This window comes from Eubalaena glacialis, chromosome 13, assembly GCF_028564815.1.
Source record: "Eubalaena glacialis isolate mEubGla1 chromosome 13, mEubGla1.1.hap2.+ XY, whole genome shotgun sequence".
In the NCBI taxonomy this organism is placed as follows: Eukaryota; Metazoa; Chordata; class Mammalia; order Artiodactyla; family Balaenidae; genus Eubalaena; species Eubalaena glacialis.
The window spans coordinates 18,719,368-18,738,740 of record NC_083728.1 but is presented as its reverse complement, the minus strand read 5'-3'; the positions used below and the strand labels follow the sequence as shown (position 1 = coordinate 18,738,740).

General features: G+C 43.1%; 1 long non-coding RNA gene across 1 annotated transcript in view; it reads left to right on the top strand.

Annotated features, from left to right (window-relative positions):
- LOC133103593 (uncharacterized) overlaps positions 1-19,373 on the top strand; it is a 330,085-nt gene that overhangs the window by 227,372 nt on the left and 83,340 nt on the right. The window lies entirely within an intron of this gene.

Below are 19,373 nucleotides of genomic sequence, written 5' to 3'. Positions count from 1 at the left end.
TTCCCTCTTGTGTCTCCCTCCCTCCCACCCTCCCTATCCCACTCCTCTAGGTGGTCAAAAAGCACTGAGCTCATTTTCCGGTGCTATGCAGCTGCTTCCCACTAGCTATCTGTTTTACATTTGGTAGTGTATATATGTCCATGCCACTCTCTCACTTTGTCCCAGCTTACCCTTCCCCCTCCTCATATCCTCAAGTCTATTCTCTAGTAGGTCTGCATCTCTATTCCCGTCTTGCCCCTAGGTTCTTCATGACCTTTGTTTTTAGATTCCATATATATGTGTTAGCCTACGGTATTTGTTTTTCTCTTTCTGACTTACTTCACTCTGTATGAGCGACTGTAGGTCCATCCACCTCACTACAAATACGCAGTTTTGTTTCTTTTTATGGCTGAGTAATATTCCATTGTATATATGTGCCACATCTTCTTTATCCATTCACCTGTTGATGGACACTTAGGTTGCTTCCATATCCTGGATATTGTAAATAGAGCTGCAATGAACATTTTGGTACGTGACTCTTTTTGAATTATGGTTTTCTCAGGGTATATGTCCAGTAGTGCGATTGCTGGGTTGTATGGTAGTTCTATTTTTAGTTTTTTCCTATTTTTAGATTTTTTTTCAGTTTTTCACCACTGAGAACGATGTTGGATGTGGATTTGTCATATATGGCCTTTATTATGTTGAGGAAAGTTCCTTCTATGCCTACTTTCTGGAGGGTTTTTATCATAAATGGGTGTTGAATTTTATCGAAAGCTTTCTCTGCATCTATTGAGATGATCATATGGTTTTTATCCTTCAATTTGTTAATATGGTTTATCATATTGATTGATTTACGTATATTGAAGAATCCTTGCATTCCTGGGATAAACCCCACTTGATCATGGTGTATGATCCTTTTAATCTGCTGTTGGATTCTGTTTGCTAGTATTTTGTTGAGGATTTTTGCATCTATGTTCATCAGTGATATTGGCTTGTAGTTTTCTTTCTTTGTGACATCTTTGTCTGTTTTTGGTATCAGGGTGACGGTGGCCTCGTAGAATGAGTTTGGCAGTGTTCCTCCCTCTGCTATATTTTGGAAGAGTTTGAGAAGGATAGGTGTTAACTCTTCTCTAAATGTTTGATACAATTCACCTGTGAAGCCATCTGGTCCTGGGCTTTTGTGTGTTGGAAGATTTTTAATCACAGTCTCAATTTCAGTGCTTGTGATTGGTCTGTTCATATTTTCTATTTCTTCCTGGTTCAGTCTTGGAACGTTGTGCATTTCTAAGAATTTGTCCATTTCTTCCAGGTTGTCTATTTTATTGGCATGTAGTTGCTTGTAGTAATCTCTCATGATCCTTTGTATTTCTGCAGTGTCAGTTGTTACTTCTTTTTCATTTCTAATTCTATTGATTTTAGTGTTCTCCCTTTTTATCTTGATGAGTCTGGCTAATGGTTTATCAATTTTGTTTATCTTCTCAAAGAACCAGGTTTTGGTTTTATTGATCTTTGCTATCGTGTCCTTCATTTCTTTTTCATTTCTTTCTTTCTTTTTTTTTTAACATCTTTATTGGAGTATAATTGCTTTACAATGGTGTGTTAGTTTCTGCTTTATAACAAAGTGAATCAGTTATACATATGTTCCCATATCTCTTCCCTCTTGCATCTCCCTCCCTCCCACCCTCCCTATCCCACTCCTCTAGGTGGTCACAAAGCACTGAGCTGATCTCCCTGTGCTATGCGGTTGCTTCCCACTAGCTATCTATTTTATGTTTGGTAGTGTATATATGTCCATGCCACTCTCTCACTTTGTGATCTGAACTTTATGATTTCTTTCCTTCTGCTAACTTTGGGGGTTTTTTGTTCTTCTTTCTCTAATTGCTTTAAGTGTAATGTTAGGTTGTTTATTTGAGATATTTTTTGTTTCTTGAGGTAGGATTGTATTGCTATAAACTTCCCTCTTAGAACTGCTTTTGCTGCATCCCATAGGTTTTGGGTCATCAGGTTTTCATTGTCATTTGTTTCTAGGTATTTTTTGATTTCCTCTTTGATTTCTTCAGTGATCTCTTGGTTATTAAGTAGTGTATTATTTAGCCTCCATGTGTTTGTATTTTTTACAGATTTTTTCCTGTAATTGATATCTATTCTCATATCATTGTTGTAAGAAAAGATACTTGATAGAATTTCAATATTCTTAAATTTATCAAGGCTTGATTTGTGACCCAAGATATGGTCTATCCTGGAGAATGTTCCTTGAGCACTTGTGAATAAAGTGTATTCTTTTGTTTTTGGTGGAATGTTCTATAAATATCAATTAAGTCTATTTTGTTTAATGTGTCATTTAAAGCTTGTGTTTTCATATTTGTTTTCATTTTTGACGATCTGTCCATTGGTGAAAGTGGGGTGTTAAAGTCCCCTACTATTATTGTGTTACTGTTGATTTCCCCTTTTATGGCTGTTAGCATTTGCCTTATGTATTGAGGTGCTCCTATGTTGGGTGCATAAATATTTACAATTGTTATATCTTCTTCTTAGATTGATCCCTTAATCATCATGTAGTGTCCTTCTTTGTCTCTTGTAATAGTCTTTATTTTAAAGTCTATTTGGTCTGACATGAGAATTGCTACTCCAGTCTGATTCAACCTGCAGATAAGGATCAAGTTTGGGTCCACCTCCTTAACAAGGCTATGATGAATCATTCTTGATACACGCCGAGTTGGGTATTGTGCATGAGTAATTTGAAGGCGAGTCATATAGAGAGTGCTTGAGGGCTACAGGGATTCTGGTTTGGAGAGGTATAAATGCAGGAAGGACGAGCACCTCCATGCCCTTTGGGGAGCTCGACTTCGGGAGATGGCCGTGCTCGATGCCTTCTACGATGCAGATAAGGCGGGTGCCGCCTTTCGCCCCCACCCCACTCCTCCCAGCTTTCCTTATCTTTGCACACGCTGCGGTACCGTTGTCCTTTGATACTTTGATTTCCCCAAAGTTGAGCTGTTAATTTTATATCATGTCCTAACGAGTTGATGTTCATTTCAGGTATTTTTGTTTTTTGTTTGTTTTAATTCCAGAAGGATGTAAGTTGGCACATTTTCTAAGTCCTTGGTTCAGAATGTTGTCCTCTTGCCTCTATATAAAAAGGGACAGCTTTTTTGGGTCTAAAATTCTTGGGTCACAAACTTCTAAACTGTGTCTAGGTATTTGTTTTTTTTTTTTTATCAACTAACTTTTGAGAGCAGATGTCAGAAATACAGGTGTCCTTATAGTCGTCTTCAGATTATTTATCTAGTTTGTGAAAGCATTCTGCTCCTTTTTCTTATTATTGCTTCTGTTCTGTTCTGTCTTGAACATGAATAAGTTATCTGGATGTTGCATCGTCATTTCCTGTCCTCCATTTCTCTTATCTTCTTTCTTACAATTTTTGTCACTGTCTTTTTCTCCTAAATCTTGTGAAAGCTTCTATTATATATATATGTGTGTGTGTGTATATATATATTTAAAATTCTGCAACAGTGAATTTTTTTTTTTCAGCAGAAATTTTGTCGTGTTTTCCTCCATGGATTAAAATTTTTGTTACTGAGTTTTTACTTTTTCTTTACCCAGGGTTGTAATATTCTATGCTTGCTTGTTCCAGGAAAAAGCTACACTGTTAAAATGAGGCAGAGTAAGGTCTTTTCAGAGCTAAAGTCTTTTTGCAGTTTCTTCTGCTATCTCCCAGATGGAGCACTCCTTGTTTGGAGAGATAATTTCAAACTCTATGCATTAAGTATGGTTCTATCCTGGTACCTGTGAAAAAAATCCATGGAATTTTCTAAAATTTATTCACTTAACAAATATTTATGGAATACCTATTAGTTCCGGGCACTGTTTTAGGCACTTGGGATCCATCCATGAATGAATAGATGGACAGTCCTACTCTCTAAAAAATTTTTTTAAATTTCCTTGTTTGTTTTTAATAGTGGCAAAATATACACAACATTTACCATATTAATCATTTAAAAAACTGAGTGTACCTCCTGTGTCTCTGATGGGGCTGCACTGCCTTTTGTCTCTATAGCTCTGTGTCCCATCCTCCTTCGCCTGCATCTCTCACCTTTATGACCTTATCACCTCCCAAAGACCTTACCTCCAAGTACTGTCCCACTGGGGATTAGGCTTTGACATGAATTTCGGGGGAACACAACATTTAGTCCCTAACAAGAAACAGCTTCAATGCAATGATTGTGTTTGTCTCATTCACAATTGCACCTTTGATGTTTGTCATGGTGCTTGGCTCCAAGTGGGCTCTGAGTCACTCAAATGAGTGAGTAGAAGCTGGTGGCTAACACATATAGTGTTTGTATCATGTTGTTGTTATAATCTCATTAAATGAGAGTGAATGAATGAGTGAATATGCATAGTGTAAACTGTTCTAATTTCAGATGAGGTCAATATATCAGAAAGCCTTCCCACACTGTAACACACCTACTAGGCACTCAATAAATAGAACCCTTGCTGTGACATCAGCTTATTTTGTTGAGCTTGACAGCACTGTTGAAAGAACCATCTGAGACTCTCTGAGCAGCAGAAGAAATTTCCTATTGCTGTCATTGGGTTTCTGAGTGAAAGAGGGCAAATTTGGTTTAGCCTCTTCTCCATGTCTCATTCCGTGGTTTGCTCCAGTTTTTCTCTGACCTATAACACTCTCTGATAGAAGATTCTCAGGGCCTGATCATTTTCCAACGTTTACTTGCCTCTCTGCTCGCTAAGCTGTTCATGCCTATTTATCACCTGAACTAAAGAACAGGGCTGGCTTGCCAGTAAATAGCTGACACATAAGGTTGGGTAATGAGAAAATTAGAACTTCACGGCTCCCGTGCAAGCTTAGAGTTCCCTGTAATAGCTTGGAGCTCGCAGCAGCTTCTGAGAGGAAGGGAGACCTGATTCTAAGAAGAAATATGATAATTGGAGGCCAGGGGGAGGCCAGCCGACTTTGGCCAAATAGGAAATTACCTTCGGTTGCTCTTTTACTGTAATTTAGCAACTCCAATTATCACAAGGTGATAAAGTGTCTGACTATGTTGTATAACACCTTTCCTTGTAAGTGAACGAACCCATTAAAGGAGCTTGAATGAAATCATTATCCTTATAATGCCTAATTACAGTTGACTCGACTCCCGTGATCAGTGTAGGGCGAGTGAAATACAAGGAATCGGAGAATAGACCAATTACTACAATATGTGAAGACTCCTCCAGGCTGCTTCAGGTTTAGGGCAGGGACTGGGTGTTTCCATGGGGCAAAGATACACGTAAATCAGAAAGCAGCTTCTCCGGGAGGGAGGCAGTGCATCTAGACTCTGGAGCTGATTGTTCTTCAAGCAATAAGTCTGATTCTAAGCTTTCTGGTTGCCATGGCAGATGAAGAAACAAAAAAGTGCATACCGCTCACTTCTTGACAATAGGCAGTGCACATATTTATCCACTGAAATGGCATTTTTTTTTTTTTTTTTGCAACTTAATTCAAATAGAAATGAATCACTTGGATTCTGGTAGCTTCTTTCTTCTTCCTTTCATTTATTCTCACCCTAATCCTTCTCCTGTCCTCCCTCCTTCTCTTTAATCCATAGAAATAGAGTAGAGGTTGGTTGAAAATGGCTTTGACATCAGCAAACCTGTTCTTCCACTTTCTCTTTTGAGCCTCAGTTTCCCCATCTATGAAAATGGTGATAATCTCCCTCTAGTATGGCTGCTTATGTAATAAGTGCTCATTCAACAGATGTATACTGGGTGCTTACTCTGTGCAGATCTGTGCTGTGTCCCGGATGTTGAGCATAATATGACATAGGTCTCCTTAAGGATCATTGTAGAAAGACTGTGGAAGTGCTTCATTTGTTCAATAAATAGCTCTTGCTAACAACCATATTGTTTTTCAAAATAGGCCGGCTGATTTAATCAGCTAATTTCGTAGACAAGGCCAGAAATGCTCACCAGAAGGTCTTAGGAGAACTTTGCTGTGAATTGTCACATGGAGGCTCACAAATCTGTGAGACATGCATTATTTTGTGCATTTTACAGATGAGAAAACTGAGGCCTTGAGGGGTTAATTGGCAATGAATCTGAATTAGCAGCAGCAGCGTATGGCAAGTTCAGAATCTTCCTATTTTCTCAAATAGGTGGATGCATATGATTTTCATAATTATTATGCATAGACGAAATCACTAAGGAAGTTTTATTCACATTTCTTGAACCAGTACAGTGTTGCTGGCAGTGCATGACTAGGTGATCTAAGCTTTCTAAGCTTCATTTTTCTCAAGTGTGAACTAAAGATCCTAGCTTGAGCTGACTCAAAAGTGCGCAATCCTTGTGAAGTTGTTTCTAAAGACAGTACCTAAGGTGAAAAGGGAGTGTAGTCAAAATTTCTCCCTTGAAAAATCCCACATCCCTTAAATCACCCACAAAGTCCAACATACATAGTTTTCTTTTTAATGATATAATGTAAAAATTCATAACATAGGCAATTCATAGGCAGTCACATGCAGGATATGAGTTAATATGCAAACTATAATTTTATAGTACTGTGTTTGTAAATGTTCTTTTTTTCAAAAAGGTTAAGCTATGTGAAATTGCCAATATTTGAACATGCTAATCTATAAAAATGGCAATTTCATGTTATTCAACCTAATAAGTCGCTGTTTTTCTCTTTTGCTTTTATACGGCATTAATGTTTTTATTTAATTTATTTATTTATTTATTTATTTATTTAACTAATGTTTTTATATACGGAGCTTGAACCTCAAAAGATGGCTCTGAAGGTATCTTTTTTGGGGTGATGGAAATACTTTAAAATCGGATTGTGGTGATGGTTGCACAACGCTACAGAAATCATTAAATTGTATGTTTAGAATGAGTGCATTTTATGGTACGTAAATTATATCTCAGTAGAGGTGTTAAAAGGGATGAAAGCACTTGCTTAGGACAGGCACGTGCTGGGGTTTGGTATATGATGTTTCCCACTGTTCCTTTTGATGGGGTGTCTCACAGCATCCCTGTGAGATGAATAAGGACAAGGCTCAGAGAGGTGAGGTGACTGGGCCAAGGTCACACAGAGGGTACGTAGCAAAGTTTGGATGGAAACACCATCTGGGGTCCCAGGCTGGTTCCATTTCTCTCCCCCTCCACTTGGGGGGGGGTTCCCTTCCCACTCTTTCTGGCTCTGAATGTTCTGAACAGCCCCAGAGTGGGAAGGCTATGGAAAATGGATTTATGCAACTGTGTCCCTGGGCAGCCCACTTTGGAAATCATTTGTGACCTGTAATTGACCATGACGATACAAAAATTAGAACCTGAAAATCACCGACATGCTGGGTTATTAGATGGTGAAATTGCAGTTTCCTGTCAGCCTGCTGCTTTCCGACTTCTCATTTTTGCTTTTCAGGGTTGGAGCTCAGCAAATCTCCCGGATACACGGCCCCATCCTTTGCCTGGGTGGGCATGGGCTCCCTAGTTCCACTGCTGGGGGTGGGGGGGAGCGGCAAGAGCTCTGGTCTCCAGCGGGGTGAGCCATTGAAAGGAGGAGAGACGAGCCCTAATTTACCCCATCTCGTTACTCCTCTTCCCTTTGAAGCTGTGCATCTATCTGATCTGAGCAACCCCAAGGTTCTGCACTCACTCGGCCTTACAAGAGGCCTCCAGGAACCCCAGTTTCCTCTCTCAACTCATCACCCTCCCTCTGACCTCGTGCCCTCCTCTCCCTGACTACCCCAGTTTAACTGGAGCTGTTACACCAGCATAGTCCTGCTTCCAGGCCTCTGTGATGGCTGTGCCCTCTCCCTGGGATGCTCTTTCCCTAGACGTCTTTGTGTCCAACTCCTTCAAACCTTCACCCAAATGTCACCTAAATGACGTCCACCTTGACCACCGTATTTAAAACTGTGGCTTTCCCCATCACCCCAGGTGTCTTATCTCCTTACTCTGCTTTGTTTCTTGCACTGATCACCCTGCACAACAAAATACCATATGATTTGCTTATCACATTGACTATTCATTGTCCTCTCTACTCACTAGGTTGGAAACTCCAAGAGGGCAGTGATTGTCAATTTGTTTATTGATATTAGAATTGTGTGTTATGTTTTTAATAACAGCTTTATTGAGATCTAAATCACATAGCACATAATTCACCTATTGAAAGTGTACAATTCAGTGTTTTTCAGTATGGTTTTAAAATTATGGAACCATTACCACAATCTTAAAATGTTTTCACCACCCCGAAAAGAAACCCTGCAGACTTTATTAGTCACTCTTCATTCCCTCTACCACTCTCCCCCCGCCTACCACCAGCCCTAGGCAACCACTAATCTACTTTCTGACTCTCTAAATTTGCCTCTGAACATTTCATATGAATGGCATCTTACAAAATGTGGTCTTTTGGCTTCTTTTACTTAGTGTAATGTTTTCAAGGTTCACCCATGTTATAGCATGTATCAGAAGTTTATTCCTTTTTATTGCCAAATAATAATCCATTGTATGGATATACCACATTTTATTTATTTATTTATTCATTAGTTGTTAGACATTTGGGTTATTTCCACTTTTTGGCTATTATAAATAATGCTTCTATGAACATTCATGTATAAGTTTTTGTGTGTGCATGTGTTTTCAATTCTCTTGGATACACACACACACACACACACACACACACACCCCTAGGAGTGGAATTGCTGGGTCATGTGGTAACTGTATGCTTAACTTTTCCCACATTGTTGTCCAAATGGCTCTGCTAGTTTATGATCCCACCAGCAGTTGACGAGGGTTGTGTTATGTGTTATAAAAGTTAAAACTCTCACTTAACAAAGGGATCATAATGTTCAAGCACGTGTCACCCGTGCCCGTTTAAAAGCCTTTTGAAGGTCCTAGCTCATGACTACAGTCCTCTTCTCCCTTCTCTGTTTTGGGCCCCATCACCTTGCTGAACCTAATGTCTTAGAGGGAGTCTTGGGTATTTTCAATTATAAAAGGAAGGTTGTGAGTTGGATGTGTTAAAAACTAGGGTGAGGTGGTCCTGGCCTCTGGTGGGTGAGCACTTCTGTTTTCTTCCTGCTATTTGGTCCTTATAAATGACAACACCTGGTTGTAAATTCTGTCTGTGGTGTTTTTCTACAACATGTAGAACAGCACTGTATGTACAAATAGAACTTTGGCACAGGACAGGTGTGCAAGGAATATGTTCTGAGTGACTGGCTGAAGGAATCATGGCAGCTATGCTCACATTCTTGGAGTGCCCTGAAGTCTACCTTCTTTCCCAAATCTGTGTTGCTCCTTTATAGTAGGGTGGAGCAAACCCTGTTGGTGCCTTGCTCAAAGCCCCCCAGCCCACCCCAGAGGACACCTGGTAGAGTTTTGTTGGATGGTGGCAGCTTTGTCTCTCTCTGCCTGATGGGCAATCTCTGGTCACAGAGGGTATTTGGCCAGAATTTCTGAGGACCCCAGGAGCAACTCAACCAATGAGGGGTGGGAGTCGGTGATAAATACCCCAGCTTGGCTGCCCGTTGGTAGAAAACACCTCAGGTGTAATCAGAGTCTCCAGAGTCCCCCAGGTGCCCACAGTGGCAACCCACACCCCTTATTGGCTGTCTCCTCATCCCTGTCTCATTTCTTAGCCCTTTGGGGGGCATCCTGCTAGCATGTTGCAAATAAACTACTTGTACCTGAATTCTTATCTCAGCGTCCATTCCTGGTGGAGCCCAACCCAAAGCGACCCTTGGGATTTCATGTCTGTGGTCAGCAGGAGGCAGCTGCGGGGCAATGGGATTCCTGCCAGGCACCAGGCGGCAAGTAGGGGTTTGACTTGAATTGGTCCCTCAGAGATTTGGAGTTGGGACTGATCAGCGATGACTGGTGTTTCCAGGATGCAGAAGCTGGAGGGAGGATGCGTGGACATTCGTGAGTACTTGGGAGTGGGTGAAGCATCCTGTGGGAGGGATGATCTGGGACTCTGAGAAAGAGCTGTGAAACTCCTGAGCTTTCTGTAAAGAGCATTTGACACCAGGGATGATGTAGCGTGCCCCTGGCCAGGACGGTGGCAGGAAGGTGCAGACACACATGCTCAGACTCCTATGAGTCATCCCTGGATGCAGGACCTGCTACGTAATTTGTGGGGCCCAGTGCAAATGATAGTGCAGGGCCCCTGGTTGAAAATTATTAAGCATTTCAAGATGGCGCCAGCAGAGCCTTAAACCAAGTGTGGGACCGTTTTGTGCAAGAGGTCCTCTGAGACCTCACAGGTCATAGGCCCATGAAGTCGGCCCTTCCTGAATGCCTGAGCCTCCTTCAAGAGCTACATCTGTGTCCCTGATGTCTGCTTCAGAAACAGCCCTAATCCATGCTTTTCCAGGTCTCTGGTTTCCCTCTTCTCTGCGCTGGGCATTCTGCCTTCCAATCACGCAGTGCCCAGCACAGAGTGACTGTTGCAAAGCCCAGCTGTGACCACTTCACCCCCCTCCTCAGAAGTATGTAAGGGCACCCACCCCACTGACTGGGGCTGTGGTCTTCAAATCATGATCAGCAGACCCCCTCGGGGGCTCTGGGCGTTCCCGTGTGGGTGAGCGACATTGTTTACTGCATCTCATCCCCATTTCAACCATAGCAAACTCATTTTTATTTGTTTTGCATATATATTGGACTTCCATATACGCTTTCATTTGAGGACATGTTTCTATTCATTAAAATAAAAATGGTTCTGGGGACTTCCCTGGTGGTCCAGTGGGTAAGACTCTGTGCTCCCAATGCAGGGGGCCCAGGTTCGATCCCTGGTCGGGGAACTAGATCCCACATGCATGACGCAACTAAGAAATCTGCATGACGCAACTAAGAGGTCTGCATGCCGCAACTAAAAGATCCGCATGCCACAAATAAGACCCAGCGCAGCCAAATAAAATAAATAAATAATAAATAAATAAATATTTTAAAAAATCGTTCTGGAAACTACTGGCCATGAAATTAAATCCAGACTTCTTTGCTCAGTATTTAATATCAGTGATGTTCCCGCTCAGAGATTGGCAAACATAGGCTCACAGGCCAAATCCAGTTGACCGCTAGGAATAGTTTTTTACATTTTTAAATGGTCACATTTTACATAGTTCCATAAATACCAAAATATAGCTTCAGTTTGGCCTCTTGATCTGCAGAGCTTAAATATTTACTATCTGGCTCTTTAAGAAAAAGTTTACTGATCCCTGATCCAGTTCCAGCTTTTCTTTCCATGCTTCACTCCCAGGACTTGAGCCCAGTTACCCTACAGAGTCTGATGCAGTACCTTGCTCATAAGGGAAGCTCATCACATATAAAGCTAGGGTGACTGCATGCCCACTTTGTTGTGCTGTTATAATTTTTCATATTAATAGAGCCCTTTTCACTCTCCTAAGTGTCTTCTTTGGGTGGTAAATTATAGTCATTCTAAATATAACTGACAATCGAATGCAATGGAAGAAAAAACAACCACCAGCAAATTTTGTGATGAGTAATATTATCTTTGATACTTAGGGCATCTCCTAAAGAGGTTCCAAATTCTGGGTGTTTGAGTTAATACCCAGAAATGACAAACATTATAAAAAAGAATGGCCTTAAATATAATTACTTTGCTTCTATTATGTATGTGATGGGTTTCTAGAACTAATGATTAGGCATCTTTGCTTGCCTAATTTTCTTAAAGGATTTAACCAACTTATCTGATTTTTAAAAGCAGCGTGAGCTATGTCAACAGAAATCCATGTTGGGACACAAATGCACTTTCATGCTATGTATTGAATATTTTTTAGAGAAAGGCTATACTCAGGGCATGGAGGATGGAGTTGTCCTTTCATCAAATGTTCTAGGAAATGAACCACATTGCTACTTTTTGTGCCTGGACCCCAGCATGGGTGTTTATCTGTAATGGGTCCAACTTTTAGAAGATACTGACTCCAAATGACCTGGATATTATTCAAATAAGTGCTTTTAAATTCCTTTAATAACTAACCGACCATGAAGAATAACTCAATTTTGGACGAATGTAATTTTATCTATAAACAAGTGTGTACAGAAATCCTGAAGTGTAACATGATTTAAAAAATTGAGGTGCAGAAGCATGCCTTTTTTTTTTTAAAGATTACTTATTTATATTTTTGGCTGCATCGTGTCTTAGTTGCAACATGCAGGATCTTTCATTGTGGCACGTGGGATCTTTCATTGCGGCGCGTGGGCTCTTCGTTGTGGTGCGCGGGTTTCTCTCTAGTTGCGGCATGCGGGTTTTCTCTTCTCTAGTTGTGGCGTGCAGGCTCCAGGGCGCGTGGGCTCTGTAGTTGTGGTGCGTGGGCTCTGTAGTTAGCAGCGCGCGGGCTCTAGTTGAAGTGTGTGAGCTCAGTAGTTGTGGTGCGGGGGCTTAGTTGCCCCTTGGCATGTGGGATCTTAGTTCTCTGACCAGGGATAGAACCTGCATCCCCTGCATTGTAAGGCAGATTCTTTACCACTGGACTACCAGGGAAGTCCCAGAAGCATACTTCTTAATGATCTCCCTGACATACTGTTTTGTAAAATTCCTTCAGTCAAGAAGCATATTTAAGGAGCATGTATGCTTTTTCAGACACTGAACTAGATGCTGGGGATGGTGCAAAGGATAACCCCACCCTTTCTCTGTCCTCCAGGGACCTAGTACAAAATTTAGAGTCAGTGCCCTGGCTGATATGGGCTCTGAAATCTTGAACAGGCTTATTGTTTATTGCTGTGATAAATGGCTTGAGGAAAAATAAGGCAGGGTTAAGAAATACAGAATGATGGTGATGGTGTTATTCATGCAGGGTGGTCTAGGAAGGTCTCTCTGGGGGGTGACACCTGAGCAGACATGGGCAGGAAGTGAGTGCAGAAGGTCTTACCATCCTCATTCTTCATTCTTGGTTCGTTGTGTCAACGTATCTGGTATATAAGGTCCTGAACTCCCTCAAAGAGCCTCAGATCTCCCCATATTAGAAGAGTTGAGTTTTCTCTCAAGGCCCAAAAGAAAAGATTTCAAGAACTTCACGAGGTGTTTCAGCCCCGGTTAAATCTTTTGGTTTCCTTATGCTGTATTTACAGACAAGGTCCTCTCCTTAGAGTAAGTGAGAAAGAGGGCTTTGAGTACAGCCTTTGGGGACAGGTGTGGCAAAAAGGTGACAGTAGATTCTGGAATGTAGAGCCACCTCTATGTGATCCTCTTGAAATAAGGTAGCTGCTATGACCGACAGCTCACACTTGTTGAGTCTTTGTCTTGGTGCCAGGCGTGGCTTATGACCCTTCCGTTGCATTAGTTCCATGAGTCCTCCCAACACGCCAGAGATGGGGAGAGGCAGGCTAGCAGCTGAGCAGAGCCCAGTAGGGTTTAGAAGGCAGAGGTGGTAGAAATGGGCCACTGGACTGTAAGCTTCAGGAGGGCAGAGACTATCTGTCTCGCTCGGTACAGTTTCCTCAGGACTTAGCACTGTGCTTGGATATTCTCGATGCGCCATACATGTTTGTTGAATGAATAAATAGCACTAGCAAAAGCACAAAGACAGGAAACTAGGCATGTGTGTCATATCCCATCTTTCTGGAGGCTGGAGTCTGGTGTCCCATCCTTGGTGGGGATATCAGAGTGGAGGAGGCATGGCATCTCAGGTGAATGAGAGAGTGTGTGTGAGACACAGTGGGAAAGGGATGCTAGGATCTGGAGCAGAGACAAAGTGATAAGTACACGGTGTCTTTCTCCTGGGACACAGAAGGCTCTATTTTCCAGGCTCCCTTGGGCTTAAGTTGGTGCCCTGTGACAATTCTGACCGATAGACTAGTGGGAACAACTTCAGGGCTGAGGCAGGTGGGAACGCATATGCCTCCCCGAGTCCTCCCTTCAACTTGAAACAGTAACACTGGAGACCACATATCAAGATGACAGAACCACAGGATGTAGCAGCCTGGATCTCTGAGTCACTGTATGGAAGAGGGCCACCTAGCCAGGACCAGACTTTTTATGAGGGACAGATAAATCTTTGTTATATTAAGCCACTGAGATTTGGGGGTTTTATGATACTGTAGCATGTCGTATTCTATCCTGACTAATGCAGGACCAGATGGCCAGAGGCCTTGAATGTCAGGATAAGGGCTTTCTGCTCTTAAAGAGCATTAAGTCCCGTGTTTGTTGCCGCCCACATACTCAGCAGGCCTCCCACATACTTGTCTTAGGTCCATGGGTGTGGGGAAGCAGGAGAGCTCAAGCCTGCAATTGTAGGTGATTCAAGGCCAAGAGAGCCTGGCTCTGTACGTCCATTCTAAAGATGAGAGCCAGGCAGATTCCTGCTGAGAAAAGCCTTCTTTTCTCTTCTTCTCTGCTGACCCAGTGGTCTTTGTGGCTGTCCAAGAATGTTAGTTGGGCACCAGAAGTGGTCCTAGCAAGAAGGCCTGATCAGAGAGACAATAATATCAGGCTGGGCTGGATGTAAAATTTATTTTGGGATGTAGAAAGTGGCTCAAACTGCAGCGACTTGTGTGATTGCTGATAAAGAGGCATGCCTTACAGATGAACACACGAGGATGGATTAAAAAAAAATGGCTTTAATTTAATCTCCATTTTTTAAAAAAACAAGAGCATACTTTACATGAAACTATTCTGCACTTTGTTTTTTTTTATTAATATTCTTTTTTTGAAAATTTTATTTTTGGCTGCGTTGGGTCTTTGTTGCTACGCACGGGCTTTCTCTAGCTGCGGTGAGCGGGGGATACTCTTCGTTGTGGTGCGCGGGCTTCTCATTGCAGTGGCTTCTCTTGTTGCGGAGCACGGGCTCTAGGCACGCGGGCTTCAGTAGTTGTGGAACGCGGGCTCAGTAGTTGTGGCTCGTGGGCTCTAGAGTGCGGGCTCAGTAGTTGTGGCGCACGGGCTTAGTTGCTCCGTGCTATGTGGGATCTTCCCAGACCAGGGCTTGAACCCGTGTCCCCTGCATTGGCAGGCGGATTCTTAACCACTGCACCACCAGGGAAGCCCTTTTTATTAATATTCTTAATCTGTAATATATCATGGACCTCCTTCCACCTCATTCTCTTTAATGGATGCTTATTCTCTCATAGAATTGTGTACCATCCTTTCTTAAGGCATTCTACTATTGATGGACCATTTCTTTGTCTCTGATTTTCAGTGATACAAATAAGGCCACAACGAACATCCTTGTACACGTCCCCTTGAACACATCCAAACGTTTCTGTAGTGAAATGTCTGGGTCAGAGGGTATAAGCCTTTTTCAATTTGATAGGAACTGCCAAATTGCTACCCTAAAGGGTTGTAATAATTTACACGCTGGAGAATGGTGATTTTTTTAATGGACTGATTCCCCCAAGAAACTCCGGTTTGGAGCCTCCAGACCTTTGGAACATGTGTCTAGCTCAAGTTGTTTTATTCAATTTGTGGCTCAGGTCCTTTGCAAGAAGCCAATCCAACCCGAAGGTACTCCCCTCCACAAAGCTCACATTTAAGCCCTGTAAAATGGGAGAATTTAATCTAGTCTCTATCGGATCTAAATCAGAACATTTTTCCCCTTCTGCCATTTTAAATTACCTCTCAGCTCAGCCCCAGACTGAGTAATTCAGAGTTAATGGGATATGAAAGTCATGGTCCGTGGCATGATTGCGGGTACCTAGCCAGAGGCAGGCAAGATTTATTCTCTTGGAACCCAACTGGGTTGAAAAGGGTGATAAATCATCAGGGCTATTGCGAGCTCCCCTTCTGCTGTGAGATTCATTCCAGTTTATCAGAATAATCATCTTCCCCTCTGAGGCCAGAGATAAAGAGCCAAATCTGGAGCCCCACTATGTGGTAAGAGGGAGAGAGATCGTTCTGAAATCTCTTTTCCTAGCTTTGTTTGGACTGGGGTGGGTGGGGAGGCTTGTTACTTTCTAAGTGTAGTCCGGTGAAAAAACATCCATCTGTGTTCACCCAAGATACAGGCTGGGGTTTTGTGCTGGTGAACACTGCTGGCCTGAGGCTTTCTTGTCTACCTGGGGATATTGTGCAAAAGAGGATTTGGCATCACATTCTGATTCATGTTGTCCTATGTACTGAATCCAGGGACACTCTTCTCTTCAGCTTGGTCATCCCACTGTCCACCGTCTGGCGTTTGCATCCTCTTGCATTGTCTTTCTACTGGTGTCTGGCAACCATCCTTTCTGATTACATCATGCTGGTTTGTGGTCTTTTGCTAGACTTTCCCTTGACTGATCCCATTGCTGATCACAACACGATACAGAGCAGAAGTCAGAAACAGATCAATATCAGTGGCATCCTAAAGGAGACACAATGCTCACACAGACACACAGAATTACCTGAAATAGTAACTTCAAATGTCAAGTGCTAGCATTGACTGAACACTCACTCAGGCTTACACTAAACTGCCTTACAAGCGTTACCTCGTTTTAACCCTCAAATCATTCTGTGAAGTCAGCTGTAAAGATCGTTTTACAAATGAGGAAACTGAGGCATGGATGGGTCATTGTTGACTCGTCCAAGATCACAGAACTAGTAAGTGGCAGTGCCTGGTAGACAGACTACAGAGCTCGCGTTTGCTGTTTCCACGCCCATGTTTGCACAGACATTCATTTACACAAATCCATATGCATACAGACATGCACATGCATAAACATTCAGATAAACACACACCCAAACACACATGCAGTCAGGGAGAATGTTTGGCAAAGAATGAGTGACTGAGGCTTATGACTGTTAATGAGAACAAGGGCCTGGATTGCTAGCCACCTTGTCCTTGAATGAAGCCTCCTCACATGGCTTTACTGTAGAAAGTTAAATAGAAAAAAAAAGGCATTGCTAGACTTGTTTGAATTTGGGATGTTACCTGGGGAAGGCTGGTGGTGGTATCCGCTGAGGCCACTCAGAATAAGCTTGACATGGCGTCTGGACGTGGGTCATACAGAGCTGGGGCCTGTTTGCTTCAATGTGAGGAGAGGGCCATCCCTCAGGCAGACTCACATTAACCGAGGTTAGGATACTGAACTATGACCCTGGCGTTAAAAACCGTTATAGGAGTTTTCTGTCTGGGGCCAGATTTACAGGAGAATGTACTGGAAAAGTCTGCTCTCAGTGCAGGGAAGACAGTCCTTGATGTTTGAGGGCGCCAGGCTGAGATGTGTCCATCGTACCGTAGGCTTGGTCTGGCTGGTGAGACTGGAAGTCTTTGTAAGGCTCCCCCTTCCAATCCACGCCTGCTTCTTTAGCAACCTTAACGTGTCTGATTAGCTTATAGCCGGGACCCTCAGGTCCCAGAGGTATCTTGTTCTGCTCACGTGTCTTTTCTCGGTTCTTCTGATCCAGTTCCTATTAATTTTCTAGATTCGATTCACACAAGGAGATCTTGAGGGACGCTTTGTTCTATAATCCCCAAGTGCTGAACACAGTCGCTGTAAGAGATGCTGTTGACGTCCCTCACATGTCCCATCAGCCAGCCCTGGAGGTCGCCTGTAGCCTGTTTCCATGCAGACCAAAGGCTGCCAGCAAATTCTCTGCCAGGGTATTCCTGGCTAAGGGAATATGTTTAGCCCTCAAACAGGGCAGGATGGCAGTGCTGAGGAATTAGTGCTCTGGGATCAATGCTCGACCAATCAGAGTGTAAAGACTCCAGCTTCCTGGCTCCTTGGTGAAGCAGCTCTGATGCGTACACCACAGTCTCCTGGAGGGTCCCCAGTGGGACTGAGCCCCTATTGCCCACAGAGGTAACCTACACCCCTTATCAGCTGCCTCCTTTTCTCACTCTTCTCCACTCCCTCCTGGCGCTTCCTGAGATCACCTCCCAAATAAACCACTTACACCCAAATCTTTGTCTCAGGCTCTGCTTTTAAGGCTACACAGCCACCTTCAGTCTTTCCCCTGGAACAGTTTCCACGGTCCTCTTGCTTATCATATGACCCAGCCTCACCTCCCTCTTATCTGAGGCCCCTTTTGACAACCTTTCAAAAGCACTCAATCCCAGAGTTAAGAGCGCAAGCATTGAAGTCAGACAGATGTGAGGTTGAATCCTGGCTAGGTCACTTCTTGATGATGTGACCTTGGGCACATTACTCTCTGGACCTCATGAATCTTTTAAACAATGCAGATAAGGATAACCACTTTCAGAGCTGTCAGGAAGAATCAATGAGATAATGTATGCAAAGAGCTCAGTGCAGCACTTGGCAATTAGTAGGTGCTCAGTAATGTCTGACAGGCCTTCCTCTCCCTCTGAACAGAGGCTGGTTTCTTTCAGCCATTGGTGCCGGAATATCTTGCTCCTCCTCACTGAAGGCTGATACTAAAGCCGTGGCTGAGCCCTGTGTGGGGTTGGAGCAGTCAGGAAGGGCACTGGTGATATGGCAGGCCCCCCCAAGCACATTCACCGACCATGCTTCTCTCTTCCTTTTTAAAAAGAATTAATTAATTAATTAATTTTTGGCTGCTTTGGGTCTTTGTTACTGCGTGTGGACTTTCTCTAGTTGTGGTGAGCAGGGGCTACTCTTCGTTGCAGTGCGCGGGCTTCTCATTGTGATGGCTTCTCTTGCTGCGGAGCATGGGCTCTAGCCGCATGGGCTTCGGTAGTTGTGGTGCATGGGCTTAGTTGCTCCGCGGCATATGGGATCTTCCCAGGCCAGGGTGGCTTGATCTTCTGATTGGGGCCACTTACTCTTTCCCAAAGAAGCCCTACCTTTTCCTAGATCAGCACTTTTGCTTGCCCAGTTCCATTTAGCTGGAATGCTTTTTCCTTCTCCATCCTCATCTGTTGAAATCCCACTTAAACTCTCATAGTGTGTATAAATTAAGAAGCACACCAGATTCATGTAGAGAGCTTTTTCAAAATACACATATCTAGGAATTGCCCTCAGAGACTGATTCAGTACATCTGCCATGGAGCATGGGCCTGCATATTTTGAAAAAACTTCTCAGTTTTGATGATAAACACACCCCTAAGGAAGAACCACTGGTATCATCCATAGAGCCCAAGTGATGGAGTCAAACAGACTCAACTGCCTTGTGACATTGGGCAATCTACTGAGCTTCTCTGAGCCTCAATTTTCTCATCTGTAAAATGGGGACAATAATAATGCTTATCCCATAGAGTCACTAGGAGGATGAAATGAGAGACTAGAGGTAGTGCTCAGGAAAAATTATATCTATATTCAAACATCCCTGATCCCTCACCCGGAAGTAATCACTTCCTCCCATTTTCCCATCTTGCTGTCTGTACCTCTATTGCAGCACTTAGCACAGCGGTCCTTCTATTAAAGTCTCGCGGTGTGTGAGTCACTCTGCACCGCCACGCAGAACACGAGCAGCTGAGGGCTGGGGACAAACAGGGATTGTGTATTATCTGCTGCGTGCTCCTACGGTACCTGGCATGGTGTCTTGC